A 21,760-nucleotide genomic window follows, 5' to 3' on the forward strand; every position below is an offset into this window, starting at 1 on the left:
CACAGAGAATTACCGCGCGATGAGGGCGGTATTCTCTCCCCAACCTTGGCCACGTGTTGTGTGGTGAGTGGAATCGCTCCCAACTTCGAAAAACCGCTCTTGGCTTTAAGGGCATGAGATATACCAGAAGCCACCCCGAGGGCGGTATTGACACCACAGGAAGTAATGTTGGGGTTTTGAGTCTGCTCCCAACTCCCCAGGTGCTTAAACCAAAGGAAGATGAAAATCTTCCTACAATTCTTGATGTTTTCCGTCCGATCATTCGAGAACCCCTATCTGCCGAGCCACTTCCACCTGAGACTTCTGGGTTTGCGCTTACTTGAGTTGAGGAGGCAGACAAAGACCTGCATCCCAATTGTAACCTCACTTCTGAAATAACACTTCATATTGAATCCGAATCAACTAGACCCCGTCTCTGCGACTCTGTTTCGAAATAACGTTCTGTCCTCATCCGCCTGATTGAGACAATGCTCCCTCAATATATTTTGAGGCATCTCTTGCCACCTCAACTTGACCCTGCTTTTGGTGCAGAGCACCCCTTGATTGGCTAGAATGTCCACCAATTTATTTGCCGTCCTTCGCACATGAGTAAAGCTCACGGTACGCAAGCACAAAAGGTGAAACTGAATCCTTTGAAAGACCTGAAGCAGCCTCCAGTGTCTTGAGACTTTTTCCAGCTCCGTGCCACAACAGATTCTCTTGACCGAGTTAATGATTAACTCAGAATCAACTTCAATTATTATATTCTGGAGATTTTCCCACTTCAGGAGTTCTAAATATTGCTCAAGTGCCATTAATTCTGCCATATTGTTTGTAGCTCTTCCCAAATGGCAATGAAAAATAAAAAGGATGTAGCCATTTTCATCCCTTAACACCCCTCCAAAACCAGCAAGACCCGGGTTGCCTTTTGAGGCCCCATCAATATTGCATTTCAAAAAACCCCGAGGGGGACGATGCCAACAGTCTGGCTTATTGACCAGTTCCTGCACCTTCCTGTCCATGCCCTGTGGTATAAGCCCCTGCATACCCAACTGAAGAAGTATCTGCATTTCAGCTTCTGAAGGTGGATTCTTTGGGGAAGTTCGCACTAAGGTTCCCACCGTCTCCTTAAGTTGTCTTAAGATCTGCGCAATAATGTGCTGGGAGGAACTTTTTTCATTTTTGAAGATTTTGTAGTTCCTTTCTTTCCAGACATTCCATATTATGAAGCTTGGAGTTAAAGCCCAAGCTGAGCGAAGAATTTCATAATCAGAGAAGTTTCTTCTCCAGTTATTAAGGGTATTGATAATGCTTCCTTTGTCCCTATCTGTCTGTTTGAATATTGTGGCAAAAGTATCCCACAACCTGGAGGTGAAAATGCAATTATTAAAAAGGTGTTCCATCCTTTCCTCTTGGTCTTCACAAAGCTGGCATCTAGAAGGTCCCAAAACACCCCTCTTTCGAATATTTTCCTAAGTCAGAATTTTCTTACGATGTATCAGCCACATGAAGAGTTTGATTTTCATCCATCCTTGATGCCTCCATAGGTTTTGCCAAACCCTGTCTGGCTCATTGGAATCCAGCTCCAGGGTTATGTGCTTTGCCTCCCTAAGATTGAAGGTACCTTCATTATTGTTGCCCCATCTAAGTTGGTCATGACCCTCAGAAACTAGAATTTTCCTTTGGTCCAACATTGTCAGAGGTGCATCAACTTTTACTTTCAAGGGGCTATCATCCCTGTATTCCATATTCTTCCAGGTTCACCATTTTCTTTCACTATTGGTTTGATCCCAAAAATATTTTACCCTAAGTAACCCTTTGGTATCAGTTTCTTTCTTGAGGTCCAAAATGTCCTCTCTTAGCAGTGTAGGTTCTTGTTGCCATTTATCCTTCCAAAACAAAGCAAGATCTCCCTCTCTGATTTGCCAAAAGCTATTTTTTTGCACTAAGCCTCTATTCTCCCAGGCTTTATTCCAGATGCACGAGCCTTTAATGATGCCAGTCATCCTTATGTGATCATTATCTTGCCAATTGTTGACGTATTTTTCTTTCCAAATACGAGCCCACTGAGCCTTTGGATCTTTTACCCAACACCACCATAATTTTGCCCCTAAAACTTTGCTTAGCATTTCCGAATCATCTAGTCCAAGACCTCCATGGTTTTTAGGTTTGCAAATATTATCCTAGGCTACCAAGGCCCATTTCTTTCTCTCCTCCCCCTTACCCTAAAGAAAGTCTCTTTGAATGGTTCTAAATTTTTGCAAAACTCCTTTTGGAGCAGGAAGGGCTGAAAGCATGTAGATGGGGATTGATTGAAGTACAGCTTTTGTAAGCACCAACCGGCCTGCCAAGTTTAAAGATCTAATAGTCCATTTCCGGAGTTTATCCTGCATCTTGTTAATCACCGGCTCCCAAATGCTCTTGTGCAAAGGTTTATCAGTTAGAGGAACTCCCAAGTATTTGGAAGGAAGTACATCCCTTTGAAAGCCCAGAATTCTAGAGATATTCCTCTGGATAGCAATATTAGCGTTAAAGAAGAAAATGTTAGATTTGGAGAGATTTACCTCCATACCTATAGCCATGGCAAAATCACTCAGGATTTGTTTACAAGCTTGTGCTTCTTTGACCATAGGGATGCCCTGGAACATGGTGTCATCAACAAATTGTTGATGGGTCAAAGCCTGTCCAGTCTCAGAGAGTTGGAGACCCTTGATGTTACCAAGTCCTTCCATCATGAGGATAAAGAGAAAGGGGAAGAGCGGATCTCCCTGCCTGAGGCCTCTTGAAGGAGTAAAAGTCTTGGATGGAGAACCATTAACCAGAATTGAAAAGCTAGAAGAAGTTACCAGGGCCATAACCCATCTTACCCAGTTATGGTCAAATCCAAAGGCTAGAAGGACCTTCCTGATATAGGTCCAATTCAACTTATCATAAGCTTTGGCTAGGTCCAATTGCATAATCATTCCCGCCTTCCTATTGCTTAACAATGAATGAACCACCTCATGCGCTTGAATGATGTTATTGAGAATTTGTCTACCCTCCACATATCTTGATTGCTCCATAGAAACTAGAGTAGGAAGAAGGGGTTTGAGTCTATTGGCAATAACTTTGGATATTATCTTGTACACCACATTGCACAAAGCTATAGGTCTAAATCTGTCTGGAGTCTGAGCAATGTCCTGTTTGGGGATCAAAGAAATGAAGGATGTATTGAGCACCTTCAAAAGGGTTCTATTCATCCTGGAGTCCTCCGCTACATTCAAGATATCTTGCTTGACAATGTTCCAGCAAGCTTTAAAGAAATCCACATTGAAACCATCAGGACCTGGCGCTTTACCATTCCGCATTTCTTTGATGACCTCACTAACCTCCTCTTCAGTCACTGGCCTATTGAGATTGAAATTATCTTCTCTTGTTACTAGCTTAGGTATGTACCTTGTTAAGTCCCTGATAAAATGAGTTCTATCTACAATGGTCTCCTCTGCGATACTTCGAAAGTTCTGAACCAACAAAACTTCTATGTCTTCATGGGTATTGAGTAGTTGACCTCCGGTGTCCTAGATTGATGAGATACTGTTATGAGATCTGTTCGCCATGGTGGACCTGTGGAAAACCCTAGTGTTTCGCTCCCCTTCTTGTAGCCATTGAACTCTTGATTTTTGTCTCCAAAATATCTCCTCTTGTTTACATAAGTTCTCCCAGTCTTGATGATACTTGGTAACTTGATTATTTCTGACTCTATCAAAGCCATTCGTGATAAGGGCTTGATTGAGTTCCTGCATTTTACCTTCAATAGCCTTTTTCGCTTCAAAAATATTACCAAGTTCATTCTTGTTCCAATCTTTGAGTCTGAGCTTGATGTGTTTTAGTCTTTTTTGTAGTAGAAACATTCTTATACCCTGAATATGCAGATCTTTTGTCCACCATTTTGCAATGTTGCTGATAAAATCTGGGTGGGTGAGCCAAATATTCTCAAATCTAAAAGGTCTATTCTCGGGTGTGCCAATGCCCTGAACCTCAAGTTGTACAGGCCACTGGTCTAATCCTCCAAAGGGGAGAATTCTCACTGTCATTTCCTTATCTGTGAGCATAAGGTCATTTGAGATTATGAATCTATCTAACTTTGAGGCTACTTGAGACTCTCCTCCTCTCTTATTGTTCCATGTAAAGAGGCCATTACTCATAACAGTGTCAACTAGCTTCATATTGTCTATAAAAGTTTGAAATGTTGTAGAGTCTTTGCTTAAAGTTCTGGTTCCACCTTTTTTCTCCGATAGTGATTTGATCATATTGAAGTCCCCACCCATGATCCATGGTACTCCTGCATGTCTATCTTTTAGTTCCACAAGAGAATCTAGCAGCCTGAGTTTATCATCCTGTCTTTGGGGGCCATAAACATTTGTAATCAAATAATTCTCCCTATCTCCCACAGGTTGAATAACCACTGATAAATAATTCCTAGATGCCTCAACATCTATTATGCCAATGTTTTGGGGGTTCCAAAGAGTAAGTATACCTCCTGCTGTTTTATCTGCTTTGACTTCTAGAAACTCATATTTATTGAGCCATTTACTGTGTATTTCTTTTATTTTTTGAATGGAACATTTAGTTTCCTGGATAAAGATCATATCCAGAGCTTCTTGTTTCATTCTATTGCTAAGTATTCTTTGTTTTCTTTTACTTCCTAGGCCTCTAATATCCTAAGATGTGAACTTCATTATGAAAGATTTGTAAAGGAGTAGTTGGTTAGATCTTTCATCTTACCTGAATCTATCATTAGCTTTCCACATTCCATCAGTAACTCATTCTGCTTTTTTCTGCCTCTTTTTTTTCCTCGATTTCTAGAAGCTAATCCTGGTGTGGTTTTCATAGTTTTCACACCTTTGTTGCCCCGCCTTTCATTGTTTCTTTGCCTTTCCAGCCCTTTAGCTTGAGTTTTCCATAGGAGCAACTGTTGTACTCTGTTAAACTCTTCTTGAGGTAGTGAGTCTACCCCTCCCATTGTCCCCTGTTTCAAGAACCCTTCCAGATCAAGGTGTTCTCTATCAAGAATATCTTGCAGTTCATGATCCTCCATTTCCATCTCACTCTGGGTCATTTCTTGGTCCATTTCCAGTTCTCCATCGCTCAGCGTAGTCTCTTTCTGTTTATTAATATCCTGTGTTTGCCCACTATTTTCTTCTTTCTCCTTCTCCCCTAGGCTGCCTTCCATTACCTGATCTACCTTTGTTGTCTCTTCCTCTCCTTCTAGGACTTGGAACCTATTCATATTGGCCTGTTTCCCTTCTGTTTGATGTTTCTTTGGCCCCCTTTTGCCCCCTTTTCCTTTATAGCCCACTTTGTGAAAGTTTTAAGTGTCTTTTACTGTGGTAGCTTTACTTTTGTTCTCTATTTTACTGAGAGGGCGGTCTCTAAATAGGTGCCCATGCTCATGGCACCTGCAACATCTGAAAGGAATATGTTCATAATCTACTGTTTGCACCCATTCTTAATAAAAAACTTCCAAGGTGACCTCATTCGGTAGAGCTCCAGAGAGATCCATCTCCACACATATTCGTGTGAAGGAAGTATATTTACCCCTTCTAGTGGCCTCAGATGCTTTGACAAAATGCCCTAATTTGTTTCCTATGGCAGATAAAGATTCAGTTTTCCAGTGATCTAGAGGTAGGGAATAGAGTCTTACCCAAACCGGGACCGAAGTGAAAGTCTCTCGCTCCGGAACAAAATTCATCATCCAAGGCCGCATGTAGAGGCCTGCAGCTGCATAGAAGTAGGGCCCTCCTTCAAACACCTTGTCTTTGTCCTCAATATTTGTAAAGACCACAGTGAAGAAACCCTTTGACCCAAGATGTAGGTCTATGCCTCCTTTCAGTTTTCAGTGGTATTTAATCCATGCTTATAGCGCCTTTTCTGTGGGCCATAATCCCATGAATTTACAAATTATAACATAGGTCCGCATGTGGTCCTTGTGCGTCTGCAGAGCAAGATCATTTAAAACTACTCTGGGTGTGACCTTAGCCTTAGGTTTACATGGCCCCTTTTGCATTTTGTTTTCTACTTCCTGTTTCTTGTCTTCTTCCTCATTTTCTTTTGTTCTATTGTCCTCCCTTGTATTGGTCAAATCATGTTCCTCTTCAATGTTCCTTTTCCCTTCTCCTGAAGGACCTCTGGCAGTTTCTATCGGTTTCTTACCTCGGCTGGCTACGACCTGACTGTAGGAGGGAGTGGAGCTCCCCCCTTTGCGCCCCTCCATGGAGTTCAACGCTTGCAGAAGCTTGAAACCCTAGCTCTTCGTTTTTTCCTTAATCACCTCCTGGGTTTATGTACTTTCATTCCAAGTAATATATATATCTTATTTTTATAAGTTAGACCCACGGGGAATTTGAACCAGTGATCTATCACAAGAAGTGCCTTAACAATGCACTCATTCACCATCAATCTAAAGCCCCGTGAATGAATTTTTAGTTTTATTTTATTAATATTTTAAAATTTAATTTTTATAAGTTTAATTTGTGTTAAATTATATTATTTTAAAAAAAAATTATGTTTTATTTTTTTAATTATGTTTATAAAAAAAAACTTTTTTATGGCTTTTTTGTTGTTGTTAAATTTAGTTTTTTTTTTTAAGCTCCTATTTTAATGTAAAAAATGATGTTTTTTGTTTTTGTTTTTTTTGTTTTTCTAAATGAATAAGGTGATTTATTTTCTTTCTTTTTTCAAATTGATTTTCACATTAAAAAAGAGTAATTTTTTAATTGTGTGTTTGCGTTTTTTTAATTTAGGTTTTTTTAAGTTCCTATTTTAATGTAAAAAATGATGTTTATGTTTTTCAAAATAAATAAGGTGATTTATTTTCTTTTCCTTTTTCAAATTGGTTTTCCCATTTAAAAAAGTTTACGGTTTTTTTGTTTTTTTGTTTTTTGTTTTGTTTTGTTTTGTTTTGTTTTTTTATTTTTTTTTTTTAATATAAATGATTAAAAAAATCAATTAATTAAAACTAAATAAGAATGATGTAATGCCAATTTTAGATTTAAAATCAATATTATGCTTTTTTTATTTTCTAGGGTGCCAAAGGTCAAGGCCATAATGCGTACAATTTTAGCAAAGAAAAAATTAGACATATTAAAAAGCATTTAAAAAAAATCACACAAATTTTAGGTTTTCTTTTTAGAGTTTTTCGTAGTCATGGTATTTGGTCATTAATGTCATGGTTGAAAAATGTTGGAATTTTAACCTTAAAAAATGGGCGATGTTGCATCACGAATTTTGCATTTTGACATGCTTTTTTATGTCTTTCATAGTCATGATATTTGGTTTTTAATGTTATGGTTAAAAATTTGTGATAGGCCCGGTTGTATTTTGCTTATGAACTATATGAAAAACATCTTATGTACTTTGATTTTCAAATTAAAAATGGGGTTGAGTGAGGGACACAAATTCCAGAGATCGGGTGGTTACTTGCTTGAGATGTTTGGTTTACTTGTTGCAAGAGAAATTGGATTGTTTTGGGATAACCATTGAAGGTCGGTTGTTGTGTTTTTAATAGCACTAATGTTCTTAATTTATGGGCTGCAAAACGAGTACATAAACCCATATTGCTTGGGGCAAGGAACAATACAACTAAAGGACAAAAAATTGATAAAAAGCACAAGCAGGAAGGCATTGACTAGATGAGGAAGTTAACAAGGGTCTTGATCATGTGGAGGCGAGGAAAAAGGACATTGGAAGTCAACAATCACACATAAGGAAGCATGTAGGCAAGGAAAGGAAAGGGAAAAAAACAAATGCACAGAGAGAAGGATTACATAGAGAATTATGCAATAGAAGATTGGGGGAGAACTCAAAGAGAAGAATAATCGTGGACGACAACACATGGGGGAGCACGCACAACCAGGAGATGTAGAGCTTCAATTCTATTATTTAGACACTCTAGATAGGAAGGAGGAAAAATGCAGAGCAATTTAGAATGCTCAGGATAATTGGCATTACTTAAGCAAAGGACTGGCGAGACACAACAAAGTGTGGGCTGGGAAATGGAAGAATTCTTGTACACTGGCAAGAAGAGGAAGAACTTATCGACAATGCAATGTAATAGTGGAAGCATGCATGGTCTGTTCCAGGGCTCTCAAAGGAGTTGTTTTATTTATGGTTGAGCAGTAGGGGTATAGGAGGAGCTTCTCCAGGTGAGGGTAAATCTTAGGACACCCTAGGAGACTAGAGGGTGGAGATGGGTTTTCTCTAGAGTCCCTTGACAACCTAGGGTAGAGGTTTAGCCCTTGGAGTCCTGACAGGAAGTTTTGGAGTCTCCTTTGCTTGTTTCATTTCATTTGACAATGTATTCTCGAGTCCCCTTAGTGGGTGGAATCACTGTGTGACAAGTTCATGGTGGAGGTGAAACCTCTCGATCCCATGGTGCTCATTAACTATTGAATAGATAGAGGGTGGAGGTAGTAGTCCTCTCAATTCCTTGAAGATTTGTTGACTGTTATTCAGTTGGTGGGTGGAGGTAGTAGTCCTCTCAATTTCTTGAAGACTTGTTGACTGTTATTCAGTTGGTGGGTGGAGGTAGGAGGACCTCTAGAGTCCTTGTTTCAGCCAACAATTGGTATAAAATCCCTTGAGAAATCCATCTCAGTCTCTAGAATTCGGTTTGGGAGTGATAGTTGCAAGAGAGAACTGGCTTCAACTATCTACGGTTGAGTGGAGAGTCATAGTCCTAGACTCAGTTGCCCAAGGATTTGCAAGATAAGTGTTTCTTATGTATATTTTCTGACAATGAATGTGTGATACATTTCTATTTGAAATGGTGTTGTTGTGCAAAATACATGACTATCTTACTATTATTACACAATTGACTAACATACAATGTAATGTTTCAAGGGATTGAAATAGCCTACAAGAATCTCGATTTTATTGCAACAATATTTAGCATGAGAATTGCTTCTTATTATAGTATGATGATTACATTGAAGATACTTGCATTGACATGGTTTATGTGCAATGTGCTAATGTTGAGGATTTCCTTCTCTCTTATTCGTATTGAGTAGTGATCATATATAAGGGGCTTCTTCAAGCCCTCAGCTATGTGTACCCTAGTGATGGGTCTACATATCCATTTTACCCAAGACTTCATCCAAAAGATCTATCAAATTTATTGTGTATGGTATGACTTCATGAGTTGGGTTGACTTGATTTATACCCCTACACTTCCTACAATATGAATTTATGTTATATATGCATTGAAGTTGAATCTTCTAAGGCGAGGAGCCATATTTTGTTTGTTGTCTTGGTGTTGTGATAATGTGGTAAATCCTAGCTCAGAAGGTTGGCTACAACCATGTTACTCATCTCGATTGGTACTTTGCCAATGGTTACTTATATATGGGTCAACTCTATTAGTTAGTTGCTTAGAAACCTTCTATAAGTTGTTTTGTTCTTGCTTGTTATGTAGGGGAACGCTTATATATGTGTAGATAACCACCGTGTGGTTGTAATATGTGTTGAGTTAGCACTGTGGTGTGTGGTGTGTGGTGTGAACACTGGAAGCCCTTCAGGAGTCACCAAGCCTTTAGCAGAAGGCAGCTGGCAGCTATCTGTGCAGCCATGCTTGTAGTTCCTTGTCCCTAAAAAGGGAATGCTTGTAGGTCCATGATCTTATCCATTATGTGCCTATCCATAAGCCTCTTGTGTGTAATCGAGCTTATGGGAAGGAATCGTTGTTTTTTTAGGAGTGTTGATCTCCTTGCGGTCCTTTTGGCACCATATGCCTCTTGGTGACTCTTATATGCTCACGGTGATCATTTGGTCCTTGGATGAGATCTGTAGACCTCTAAGCCAATATCTGACCAATCTGGATAAGGCATTGAAGACCTTAGGGACTGTAGATTCTTGAGGGACTGGATTGATAAGTTTATGACTTGAATGGACAAGTTGTTGATGAGTGTTCTCCATTATAGACACCATGGACCCGAGAAGAGGAAACTTGTTGTGAACTCATGAGTGATAGCACCAGTGAGTGCCTTGGTGAACCTCAGTTGCCATGACTGAACTTTGGCACAAGTCCAGATGTTTGTATAACCACTACAACCAAGCCATGTTAGAGCTCCCTTGTGAATGGTGTATAGTGCAGGAATGGAGCAATCACTTATTAAAACCACCAGATCCAAGAATGAATGTATTGCTCATGGACCAAGTTCCAACCAAAAACTTCTTAGATGGTGTCAGGGTCCTACAATTCATAGAACAATGTAAACTTTGAAATGGGAACTATAAACTCAAAATGGGAACTCTGGCCAAAAACCCTGAAAAAACATAAAAAACAATGCTAAAAACAAAAAGTGTGTATACTAGAACGATGGTTTTTTTTTAGGGTCAATTTTGAACATGTTTTAAAAATGGTAGTGAAAACAAATTTTTCGTGCAAAAAACACCTTGAAAACGAAAAAGTGATGATACTGGAATGATGATTTTTTTTAAGGTCAATTTTCAACATTTTTAAAAAATGCTAATAAAACCGAATTTTTATGTGCCAAAAAAAGTTGTTTATGAGGGAAAAAACACGCTAATGTTTTTGGTAGAATAACATTTTTCTTTCATAAGTATAAATTTAACGTGTTTTCAACCATAACATGCTAGATACAAAAAAAAATTGGAATTTTTTCAACCATAAAATTAAAAAACCATGACATTATGAATAAATTACATAACTAAATGAATTCAAATGTCATTATTTGTATATTGAATGAAACATACATTATATCTCTAGTTTAATGTTGCATTGTAGATATTCTAAACAATAAAAATTATCATAATTAAGACATATAATCCAACAACATAAAAATGACTCATAACTTCTCATTTAACACCATATGGAAATCAAAACTTTTATTTCAAAATATGATGCAAACATTAGTTATATAAACTGTCCTAAACAATTATTCAAAATCACTCATATTTTCTTGCACACCATCAGAATTCACATCTTTCATATGAGTGACTGGATGTTGACGAAGATGTTCCATATTCTTCTCTTTCATCAACTAGTGCCCCATCTGAGTCCACATGCATGCCCACCATTTCAGGTTTCAAAATTCTTCTAGATCTATGACTAGTTTCAGCAGACTCCCATCTCAACACTGTTCCTTCTAGTAACAACCTTTTCAGAATCTCTATCGTCTTGAAGTCAAGAGTTCCTCTCTTTGTTAAATTAAAGTCATCAACAAGTATGTCAACATCCTCCAATTTTAATATGTCTGTGTAGCGGCGATTTATATTTGTACCCTTTCTTTTTCTCTTTCCACCATTTTTTTTGTCAACTACCATCTCTGGCTTATACACACCATTGAATGGGTGTGTATTTGTGGCATACTGGTGTACTTCAACACCTGTAACATCCTCGTTTTCTGTAAAGACCTTTATAACTTTAGCAACCCAGAATGGATAGCCATTGGGATCTCCATCTGCTAGCACTGTGATCATGCAACCCTCCTTAATATCCTATATTGAACCCCTATAAAGGTCGTCCATGGCTTCACATTGTACACGAGATCTTATGGAACCAATATACGTCTCTCTTTCCTCTGCCTGTGAAGAATTAATAATATGTTGGGATTGTTGCTGTTCAACAATGTTTATTTCCTCATGTTCATTCGACACATTTTGTGGCCAAATAAATGGATTTTTCAAAGGTATATCTTCATTTGTTGTTGAAATTATATCACTTTGATTATTGAAAAATAACTCCCACCAAACTGAATCAACAATGTCAAAGTACTCATATGTATATCTAATACATTTTTTAATTTCTTCTAGGCAATCAGAATAATTTATATCTCTATTCTGTTTGTGTGCATTATGAACTTCACCAACTGATTGTAATAACAATATTTTTGATGCAAATATTGGATGATCTGGAATGAACTTCAAAACTTCCAAACCTGATGACTGTGCCCATTCTGCAGTAGTTGAATACTTGCCCCATATTAGTGTTTCCCCATCAAGTTTTTTGATACGAAATTGATGTTGGAAGCTAATGTTATTAAGTTGTTCAATGCATTTCCCCTCACCATGCGATCCCAGAATAAACCTTCGCATGTCAACAGTTTCTTCCAACACATCAAAAGTAGGCTCTAGCATGTATGATTTCTTAATACATTCAATTAATGATGGAAAGCTCCCAACTTCCTTCCTCCTCAATGTGACTAAAAAATGACTGAACATCTGATCAATATGGTCATGAGTGTGCCCAACAAGAAAGAAACCAACCTTTACCTTCTGAAAAATTATCAATTCAACAAGCATGTTTAGATATCCAAAAACAACCTGATTTTTGTTTTCACAGCAAGTGTTGTCCAATTGTAGATACAAAACTTCAGGAAGATTACCAGACCAATGAGAAAGCACATCATGAATTATGGTTATGGTTAGATTTGCATCATTATGAATATTTGGAGCTGTGAAGTACACCCTTGGCAACATTTTCCCATTGAAGACCATACAACCGACCAAGTGATACTGAATAAAATTTTCCTCCTGTAAATTTTTGGGTGTGCAAACAAAATGTGGTAAAAGTGTTTTCTTCTGGTCCATACCATCAATTATCAAACCCAAATATTTATTCAGATTATCATAACACTTCTTTCGATGCTTGTACAACTTTTTCCTTTCACTTGTTTGTTGTTCATGATGCTCCTGAAGTTCTTTGACAATTGAATCTACACAACATAAAAGAAAGTCATTAAGAAATATGTTTTCATAGTTGATGACTATACAATTTTAAAAGTTAAAGTTATGAATGCTTACCTCTTTCTGACCCTTCACATTTGTCCCTTTTTTTATTTAAGAGAAGCACATGTACTGCAAATCCCCATCCTTGTCTTCTTAGGAATATAGACATTGTTGAATTCTTTCTTCCATACCTTCACAAAATATTGATATGTAATAAACCGACCATGTCCCTCAACACCTTCTACATATTCTTTGTATAAGTTGTAGATTTCTCGTCTTGAAAAATTATCTGGGATATGTATTGTCTCTCTATATGGCATACACTCTCCATGCTTTGAAAAGAAATCTTTCATCCATGACAGTGCAATATTTGATAATGGCCCAAACTCTCTTTTATGACGTACTTCAAATAAAATGTGGGATCCTTTTCCAAATTTTCTTGAATTCTCGAGAAGACGAAAATTCCCAATCAAATGAAACATTTTGAAAGCCTTTCTACAGATAAATAAAGACCCAATATGATAATTATAACGTGACAATGTAGATTGCATGCACCCAACTAAATATGAATTTTGCATGCTTTTATTCATTGACAAATATCTCTTCCTGCTCTCTAATGCAAATTTTAAATCCATATGTTTCAAGCAATCTTTTTGACAACATTCACTTGAAATGAGAGCGCTGATAGAACTTCTTCTCGTCAGATATTCTGCTCTACCCCTTGTATAACTAGAACATCTTGCATTGATACGAAAAGGTCTACGCCTACTCCTCGATACAATATTTCTTGGCAACATCTCCATCATTGGATGATCATTTGTATAAGGATTTTCATCATCATTAAGAGGATTTTATCCACACTATGGTCAATTGTGCTTTTCAATTACTGAGTTGGAGGATATTCTTCATCTTCCCCTTCTTTAGTGTTACTGTCATAGTCCTTAGAATTCAGATTGAATGGAAGATTTAACTCGAAGTTTATTGGATATTCTTCCTCATGTGCATTGTTAGTGCTGCTCTCATAGTCCATAGAATTAGGACTACATTGAAAATGTCACTGTTTACTTACTGAAAATGCTACATCCTGTCCTTCGTCACTACTACCTTTATAGTCATTAAAATAGGACTAAGTGCATCATCCTGTCCTTCATCACTGCTGCTCTCATAGTCCTTAGAATTAGGACGAAGAGAACACTGTGACACTCCATTCCTTTGAAATTCATCATCACGCTCTTCATCACTACTGCTCTCATAGTCCTTAGAATTAGGACTAAGGACACCGTGACACTCCATTCTTTTGAAATTCATCATCACACTCTTCATCACTGCTGCTCTCATAGTCCTTAGAATTAGGACTAAGTGGACACCATGACACTCCATTCTTTTGAAATTTGTCATCATGCTCTTTAGCACTGCTGGTCTCATAGTCCATTGGATTAGGACTAAGAGGACACCGTGAAAATCCATTCTTTTGAAATTTTTCATCACGCTCTTCATAACTGCTGCTCTCATAGTCCTTAGAATTAGGACTAAGAGGACACCATGACACTCCATTATTTTGAAATTCATTATCACGCTCTTCATCACTGTTGCTCTCATAGTCCTTAGAATTAGGACTAAGTGGACACCGTGACACTCCATTCTTTTGAACTTCATCACTGCTCCTCTCTAAATCCCTAGAATTAGGACTAAGTGGACATCGCGACACTCCATTCTTTTGAAATTCGTCATCATGCTCTTCATCACTGCTGCTCTCATAGTCCTTAGAATTAGGACTAAGTGGACACCACGACACTCCATTCTTTTGAAATTCGTCATCACGCTCTTCATCACTCTACTCTCATAGTCCTTAGAATTATGACTAAGTGGAGACCATGACACTCCATTCTTTTGAAATTCGTCATCATGCTCTTCAGCACTGCTGCTCTCATAATTACTAAGTGGAGACCATGACACTCCATTATTTTGAACTTCATCATCATGCTCTTCATCATTGCTACTCTCATAATTCTTATAATTAGGAGTAAGTGGACACCATGACACTCCATTCTTTTGAAATTCATTATCACGATCTTCATCACTGCTACTCTCACTGTCCATAGGATTAGGGCTAAGTGGACATTGTGACACTCCATTGTTTTGAAATTCATCATCATGCTCTTCATCGCTGCTGCTCTCATAGTCCTTAGCATTAGGATTAAGTGGAATCCGTGACCCTTTATTTATTTGAAATTCTCCATCCCCTCTTTCATCAGTGCTGCTCTCATCGTCCTTAGGATTAGGACTAAGTGGAAGAATTGACTTTCTATTCATAGTGGAAGAATTCCCGTTATATTCATCAATATGAATAGAGTTGTTACGCGATGAATATGTTGATGTTGTATAAAGCGAAACTTCACTATCAGGAGAATCCATCCCTTTCAAATATAAGAGGTTGAATGATACAAATGCAGAATCTCCTAAAAATATTATATAGCTTAGAGAATGAAATTTTCCCTCTAAAAAGTTTCGCCAAAATATTTCCCTCCAAAAATTTTGTTAGATTTATTTCCCTTTATTATTTTATTCTACAATTTATTGAAAAATATAAACTAAATTTTTTATGAAATAAATCTTTAAAGTTAAAATTGTGAACTACAACTTTTACCTAAATTATTTTAATAGTTAAAGTATATAATATTTGTTAAACAATTGAATGTTTTTTTTTTTTTTTTCCTTTTTTTTTTTTTTTTTTTCTACATTCTAAAACAAATTAATCCCACATTCACCTCGCTGTAAAACGATTCCATAATATTCGTTTTATCATAGTTTTTTATATCACCATAAAAAATTTAACATGTTAATTTTTTTAAAAACAAATTAATCCCACATTAACCGTACGGTAAAACATATTTGTAATTTCATTTATATAATATATTCCATTATCACTATTACTCACATCACATCAAGGTTTTCTGAGGTTCGTTGAAAGACTTGGAGCGAATTTGTGGAGCAGCTACATTGCTATCAACAACATATTCAACGGAGAATTCTCGCAATTGAAAGGTTAGTTAATTTTTTTTCCTTGCAAATTTTAATATTAAATAAGTTTAATGAAGTAGATTTTTTTTTTTTTTATTTTTAAAATTATTATTATTATTATTATTCTTTAAATTAAACTTTTTGCGGGCCAAATTTACCCACTACGTCCACTGTGAGCATGGTGGGCCCGGTAAAGCTCACGATAGCCAAACGGGCCCGGTAATGCTCACGATGGCCAAACAGGCTTGTAGGTTAGGGGCGATGAGTATGGCTAGCCCGCCCGCTTGCAAGGTGGTGGGGCTATTCTGAGAATTGTCCCACCACGATTCTCAGAATAGCCCCACCACCTTGCGAGCAGGCGGGCTACCAGGGTAGCGCGTGGGGATGTTGTGGCAGTTACCCCTGCGCCACCTCGCAGACGGGCGGACCGCCAGGGTGGCTGCCGCAACATCCCCCCGTGCCCACCCCGGCAACCCGCCCACCCGCGGGGTGGTGGGGCAACAGTTGTGTTGCGCCACCACCCTACCCGCCTGTCGCCCTGCCACCCCGCAGGCGGGCAGGACATCGGGGTGGCGCGGGGCGAGGGGGGGGGGGGGGGTCGCCCCGCCACACTGCCCGCCTGTCGTCCCACCACCCCACGGGCGGGCGGGACGCCAGGGTGGCGTAGGGGGGGCTGTTGCAGCCTCCCCCCGCGCCACTCTGGCGGCCTGCCCGACTGCGGGGTGGTAGGGAGATTCTGGTAGCCACCCCCTGCACCGCCCCCCCGCGCCACTTCGGCAACCCACCCGACTGCGGGGTGGCGGAGCGATTCTGGCAGCCCCCCCGCGCCACCCTAGCAGCCTGCCTGCCCCAGGATCGGCCCGCCACTCTACGGGCGGGCGGGCCGCCGAGGGAGGCTGCCAAGGATCGCCCTGCCACCCCGCGGGCGGGCGAGCCGCCGGGGTGGCGAGAATACAATTGTGTCGCCTCGTCACCCCACTCGCCTGTCGCCTCGCCACCCCGGCTGCCGCCCACCCGCAGGGTGGCGGGAAGACAGTTGTGTCGCCTCGCCACCCCGGCTACCGCCCACCCGCATGGTGGTGGGAAGACAGTTGTGTCGCCTCGCCACCCCGCATGGTTGTTGCCCCGCCACCGCGTGGGCAGGCGGGCCGCCAGGGTGGCGCGAGGTGGATGCTATGGCAGCCACCCCCCGCGCCACTCTAGCGGGGCGATTCTGGCAGCCCCCACCCAGCGCCACTCTGGCGGGGCGATTCTGGCAGGGCCCACCCCGCACCACTTCGGTGGCCCGCCGGCCCGCGGGGTGGCGGGGCGATTCTGGCAGCCCCCACCCCCGCGCCACCCTAGCGGGCCTCCGGGGTGCTGCGGGGGGGGGGGGGGGGCTGCCGCTGCCTCCCCCTGCTCCACCCCGGCGGCCCACCCAACCGCGGGGTGGCAGGGCGATCCCGTGCTACCCCGACAGCTCGCTCGCCTATGGGGTGGCAGGGCGAAGGGGGTTGGGCGAAGGGCAGTGGTTGGGCCGCTATGGTGGGCTAGGGAGCTGGACCCAACGGCTGGCTCGGTTGGCTGACCGATTTTCAACGTGCGGTGGCAAGATAATGTATTTTTTAATTTTTTTCTTTCGAAATTCCTATGATTTATAAAATTAATTATTATTTATCGTTTTTGTTGTTAATTTAAGTTAATATGTTTTCGTCATTTACTGATTTATGTGTTTATTTTTTCAGGAAAATGGCATCAAAGAAGATTTCTGTGAATCTTTTTGGACCAAAGACTCTTAAAGGTGGATCTTCAAAAAATATTGGTGAATGAACTCCACCTGAGCTGATGGCTACAAATATTTCAAGTGCCTCAAATGATAACAAGGTGATTTCATACTGGAAGAAATCAAAAGAAGTGAAATTTCCATCAAGAATCTGGTATGTGAAAGAAAGAGAAAGCCAAAATGTGAATATATATCTATATATTGATATGTCGAATGATAATGGAATTAATGATGTGATGGGAAGAGTCATAGACATGTGTTCTGTACCGGAAAATGAAGTTGTTTAGATACTTACAAAACCGCCCAAGTCACATGAAAGGATTAAATACCAGTTATCATATTCATTGTATGACACGAGAGAGGTATCTACAAAGTTGTGTAAACAAATCAAAGTGAGATGAAACAAAATATTTTAAGTATTGTTATTTATATTTTTGTTTTGCGTTCTTGTAACTGTCTCACTATATTTTTTTAACTTTGTTTTTATTGGCATATGATATTTTGTTTGACAGAATTTTGTTGAAAGTTGTTCAATTAGGTTTGGAGGCATTCATTTCATAGAGCATGATATTATGAAAGTTGTCAGCAGTTTCTACTCAGTGTTAGAAGAAGATATGGCAAACAAGCAAAATGCGGTAATTGATGATGCTACAAAACTACATCCAAGGGATCAGAAAAAAAGGCCTCTAGTGGATAAATCTAACAAGGTTAGACAAGTTACTTTTGAAGACGATGAAGTTGAAACTGACAGTGAAGAATATATTGTCATTACTGAAGATGACATTGGAACGGAGAAGAACCGTAAAAGACCAAAAGTAACAATGCCCAAGAATAAATTTGTTATAGTTAATGATAAGAATGTTATAAAGAAGAAACATAAAGTTGAAGATTTTGAAGTAGTCATTACCAACAGTCAAGAACTTAGTGAAACTTCAAAAGAAAGCAGAGAAATCATTACACCAGGAACTGATTTAGAGGATGGCATTATCAAAACAAAACAAAATGCCATTCGATAGAATTTGACAAAGAGAAACTTAATTGAGGGTGGTTGTACATTTCAGCTTAATGTCAGACAAATCTATAAGGCAAGTGAAGGACAATGTCAATATCAAGTCAGAAAGCCACATCATCTGCATATTCACAACTTGAAGACATTGATGAGGTACAATCCATTTGCTCATGTGGTTAGTTATGTGCTTCTTGTTGATCCAGTTCAAGTTCCCAACAAAGAAGCATTTGAAAAGTCAAAATGTTTTGAATACAATTATTATGTGCTTGGAGGGAACCATTCTGTAGAAGCTCAAAGACAATTGATGGAGGAATATCCCAATAACCCACGTTTTGAAACAATGAAATGTATCATTTATGCTGGTTTATCAGATACAAAAGCAAAGTTAGTGGCATGAGGTCATAATTCAAATAATGAATATAGGATGTCTATGACTTTCATCCAAAGGGTTAGATTTATTCATAGTGAATTTGAAGAAAAATATGGTGGGGATAGAATAAATGTTACTGTAAATTTCCGAAAGGAATGTTGTATGGAAATAGACTATCCAATTGAAGAGAAAATCAATTCAAAAGGTGGAAAAGACGACAAATTTAGTGATTTATTTAGAGGTGTTGATAACATTTTCCAATTGGCATTTAGAACTGGAGAGATATGGGAGTTGATTAATGAGATTTTTAGCATGTGGGAAAACATTGGCATTAAAAACCAGAAGGTCAAAAAGTCTAAGCCATTGATATGTAGCAACAGTAAATCAGGTCTTGAAATGAAGCAGCTTCCAGAAGATATGACTATCACACCTTGGAGAGCATTGCAAGGAGTGAAGGATGAAAAATTGTCAAAGCAATATTATCTCATGTGAAGTCAGGGGAATTATCATTGGAAGAAATGTCTGAGGAATTTCAAAAGTAAGTTTGTTGAATTATTTTTATTTATTTCTAGATTATAATTTTCTTTTAAATATAACATATTGTTCTTGGTAGTATTTGTTATACATATCATTATATTAACTTTTTTTACTTTATCTATGCAGTCACAAAGTTTACATGAAAATTCAAGAACAAATGGTTAAATTGTTGAATGAAGGTAATTGGGATGATGTTGTATGCAACTATCCAGATTCAAGTTCTACAACAACATTAAAAGTTTTTTTTATCTTGCATTTAAAAAGGTATGTTGATTTATACATTCATTTTTATTCATCTGTGTATTATTTTTAATTTATAACTTACATATATATTTGTTTATTTTATAAAAGATGAAGAAGGATGATAATGGAGCACTAGATAGTTTCAGAACCTTTATTGAAAAAATCAAGATCGAAAGACTAAAGAAGCAACGTATTAAGAATGTTGAACTTGATCCAACTCTTACTCATTTCATTTGGAACGGGCTAGACACTATTCAATATCAAGTAATACAAGGCGACTGTAAAGACATTGTTAAACTCATACCTAAAAGGGATTATGCCCTAGTTATTGCAAATATTCCCCATGGTTTCAATATTCCAAACATTGACTATGATAGTAACTTTACACTTATCAAGCTCTTAGTAAAGTGGTTGCAGGATTTCTAGAAGTCACGTCATCACCATTATGGAGATTTATGACATTTCATTCAGACACACAATTGGCAATGTTATTGTCAAGCTTCAAGGGGAAAACAAATTCAAGGATGCAGCTTACATGGTAAGACGTTTAAAAATGTAAATTTGATTATTGTTGAAAAATTCATTTATGTACAAGTTAGTTAAACTTTTACATTTCATGTTACAGACAAAAGTCAAATCTTCTTAATCGTGAAGATCAACTATTTATAAATGATTGTGAGTTCATCCATATTGATAGTTGGACAGAAGATGATAGCTATATGTCTATGATTTTTAATCGGGTAGATGGAAAGAGTCATATCCAAATACTAACTTATGATGTTGTTGTGAGAAAACTAACATATGAAGACAAAGAAGCAAAAAAAGAGATGGTTAACATTTATCAAAAACCACAGTTAATGATTAACTATCTTATAGACATATGTTCAAATGAAGGAGATTGGGTTCTTGATTTATTTTCTAGCTCAGGTAAGTTTTATTATATAGAATTGAATTTCAATATGTTATTTCTTAATTAATATGTCATTGTACTAATTTACTTCATTATTTCTTTTGTGCTTGATAATTAGGTACAACATTAGCATTTTGCATTCAAAAATGAAGAAATTGCATTGTAATTGAAAAAGATCAAATACATTGCAATTTCATTCAACAAAGAATTAATGTTCTTCAATTTCTTCCAAATGCAATGCAAGAAATTGGATTGAAGAAAGGGGACTTTAGTGAATCACGTGTGGAAAAAAAGGCGATGGAACCCCAACCACCATTACACAGAATGATTGGAAAGGCATACATTGAGAGATTTGCAGACATCAAAGATCCATTAGAAGAGGAAAATGAACAAAATAAAGCAGAAAATATTGTGGAAGAAAACAATGATAAAACTCTAGAAGACGAAGAGTTTGGATTATGTGACATTGTTGATTAAATTTAAGTTATGCTTGGAAATCAAGTTCATTTTTTGTAACTATTAATTAGTTATACTTGTAATGTTTTGACTTTGACATTTTATGAGAAAAATATACACTCAATTAAGGTTGTTATGCGTTCAATATTTGTATTATGTGATTTTCGCATTAATTTTTAAGTTAATAATTATTTTTTGAAAAAAATAAATTATTTTTTGAAAAAAATAAATTATTTTTTTAACATGAAATTCATAAAAAAAAACTATTATTTAACCAATTTTAGTTAAAAATTTCCTATTTTGACATGTCATTTCTAGCAAAAAATGATCAAAACATGTAGTTTTTTAGTTATATTTATGTTAAAAATGGTTATTTTTATGTCAATTGTTAAAAATATTGTTTTAGAGACAATTATTTCATGTGGATTGAAAAATTAATTAACAATATATAAATATGTAGAATATCGAAAATTCAAAATATCGATCTTCTTCTTTAAATATGCAAAACAATAAAAACCCCACTACAATTAAAAAAATAAAAATAAATAAATAAATATGAAGAAGAAGACCACTTCAAAAATTATTAAATTTAAAAAATAATTATTTACATTCCATACATTAGAAGTACAAAAAAAAAGCCTTTTAAAAAAAGGGCATGGTGTAGAATTACCACTTTTAAATGAGCATCAAAATCACTACCATTTTAAAATGCAATGTACATAAAAAAATTTATAATGCCAAAAACTA

This window comes from Pinus tabuliformis, chromosome 8 (assembly GCF_031772625.1).
Source record: "Pinus tabuliformis cultivar Carrire ecotype Pingquan chromosome 8, CPIR1, whole genome shotgun sequence".
In the NCBI taxonomy this organism is placed as follows: domain Eukaryota; kingdom Viridiplantae; phylum Streptophyta; class Pinopsida; order Pinales; family Pinaceae; genus Pinus; species Pinus tabuliformis.